Below are 2779 nucleotides of genomic sequence, written 5' to 3' on the forward strand. Positions count from 1 at the left end.
AAAATAGAGAATCTTTTATTATGTTCACAGTTTGTGTCAAAGTAGCCCATATGTATGATTCATTTTTTCAGCAAGAACAAACCATCAAGATTTGAGAGGGACCAAGCTAATAAGTTCAGTTTTATAATTTTCGAAAAGTATACATTCGCTAACAATTTTTTTTCAACATGACCAATATACTTACCCGTTATTTTTTTCTGTATTTTTTCTTTATCTTCGAAAAATCAATAAATGTTTATAGATATAGTCAAAATGTTTAAAAACGTAGTCTCAACACCAACATAGTGATTTACAAAGCCTAATCGGTCAAGCTTAAAAAAATTGTTTGAATCACTTTCAGACACCAGAACTTTTATAAGACCTGGTCTTCATCTTTTTATCAAATCCTCAAGTTTCATATAAAAAAAATTGTGGATTTCAAACGGTCGCGATGCCCTACGGGAATTTATGTGTTACTTGGCTGTAATGAGTGCATATTTAATAGCATTAATATGGTTTGAAATCAAATCGAAATTTTTATTAATACCCATGTATTATAGTATGTCTTATATTTGTCAATATTTTAAGATTTTCAACATATTATAAAATTTGATAAAAACCTAAATTGAATCCTATTTAATTTTTTTCTCCTGATTTGGTCGATGTAAATATGTTATGAAACACATTTATCATTAGGCCCGATGAATTGCTACCTCCCTGATGCCTTGCCTTGACATTTGAGTGACAGGAACGTGTACCTGGAATAATGCCCATCGATATTTGACCGTCCGGAAATCTTGTAATGGTAGTAGTTAAAGATTAACACCTACAGTGCGACCAAATTGCCCGGGATCAATTATTACAATCGCATTTAGTGGCATTTAAACTTTAATTTTTGAGTAAATTACTCATTATTTAAGTAAATCTTCTGAATCTATATCAATTGACAATTATTTTGTATCAAAGAGACTTTGGATTTCATTAGTTGTTACAATAAATATTTATTTAAAAAACTGGTATATAACTCTATTATTACATATACATAGCTCATAGTCCTTAATATGTTCGACATACTATAAGACGTACACGTTCCTGTCACCTGTCCAAGGCATCAGGGAGGTAGCAATTCATCGGGCCTAATGATAAATGTGTTTCATAACATATTTTAATCGACCAAATCAGGAGAAAAAAATTAAATAGGATTCAATTTAGGTTTTTATCAAATTTTATAATTTGTTGAAAATCTTAAAATATTGACAAATATAAGACATACTATAATACATGGGTATTAATAAAAATTTCGATTTGATTTCAAACCATATTTATGCTATTAAATATGTACTCATTACAGCCAAGTAACACACAAATTCCCGTAGGGCATTGCGACCGTTTGAAATCCACAATTTTTTTTTATATTTATGAAACTTGAGGATTTGATAAAAAGATTAAGACCAAGTCTTATAAAAGTTCGATATAAAGGTTGTAAAATTATATATTATAGCGACTCTGAACCAATAAGGCAGATGTTTTCTATAACGTACATTCATGGAAGGAACCTGAAAAGTATAATTACAAACGTGTAGCCAATAAAACAAATTTCTGCCAAGTGAAGGATTTGTCTGATAAAAAAAAAAGAAAAACTAAAAGCTCCTGGTGGAAAAATTATTATTGTCAATAATTTGATAATTCACGGGTTTAGTATCAACATCAGAAAGATCAGATGAAAAGATACAAAGAAATGGGGGGAGGGGAAAAGGAATTTTGAAACAAATAAAAATATAATGTCAATCCTTCAAAAATAAAATTTCTAAAACAGCTGAAATATTTATCAACAGAAGATGAAAATTCATTCAGACCATAGGCAGCCGAGGAAGTTCAGAAGTCAACTACAGCGGTACCGGTTGGAATCCGGGCTGGCTTTTATTTTGTTGTGGTGCCAAGGAATGAAGACATGAATTTCCCACTTTGGTTGGAAAAGGTCGGTTACCTGTAGATAACCCCCTGCAGATAGTGGCTAAAATGAAGAGATGAAAATTTATCATCATGCCATCCGGATCATCATTATGGCATAATATCTCCAAGCAATATCCGAGAGGAACTTCATTGATATTTTAATTGAAATATTTTTTTTTAATAATTAATTTATTGATATTTACAACTGTATACACATATATACAACAAGTAAATTTGCTGTAGGTGACATAGAGACATGATAAAAACATGTGGAGAATCTACCCACTGATAGAATTCCAATAACATTTCTAGAGAAGATCTCGAGGCCATCTTCTTTTCAGACGCCTAGGAGGATTATTAGGTAATGAAGGAGAAGCCAGGTTAGAAACAAGTAGATTTGGGTGGTTGAGAAGTTTAATTGAAATATTAAACTTAGATAATCCAACGCCATTAAATAGTCAGCAAACCTGTACAGAAACTAACTTTAAGACAAATGTTATGTTATGTATGTTATAGCAGTTCAAGCGTGTTAGATCTTATTCCTTCTTCTCTTTTTTTTGACATTTTGCTTTTCCCGAAACGTGGGACCATTAGATACCAGAACAAATTTTAGTCTTTAGAAAACAAATTCACAGGAGAGACCGGAGAATTAAATCAGTTTATATAAGGGGGGATTGACTAATAAGCCTAATTGAAGCGAAGACAGCGAAACACCTGCTCGACAGTGAAGATGCTGAGGCGATAAGAGCAGCAGTCGTCTGCAGGGTGAAAAGAAGTATCCTCAAATTCAGGCGGGTGAGGAGACACCCTGGAGCGCGAGATTAAAGAAGGCATTTGGAGGAGGGCG

The sequence above is a fragment of the Halyomorpha halys genome, unplaced genomic scaffold, assembly GCF_000696795.3.
Source record: "Halyomorpha halys isolate HHAL.00 unplaced genomic scaffold, Hhal_1.1 Scaffold1607.1, whole genome shotgun sequence".
Classification (NCBI taxonomy): Eukaryota; Metazoa; Arthropoda; class Insecta; order Hemiptera; family Pentatomidae; genus Halyomorpha; species Halyomorpha halys.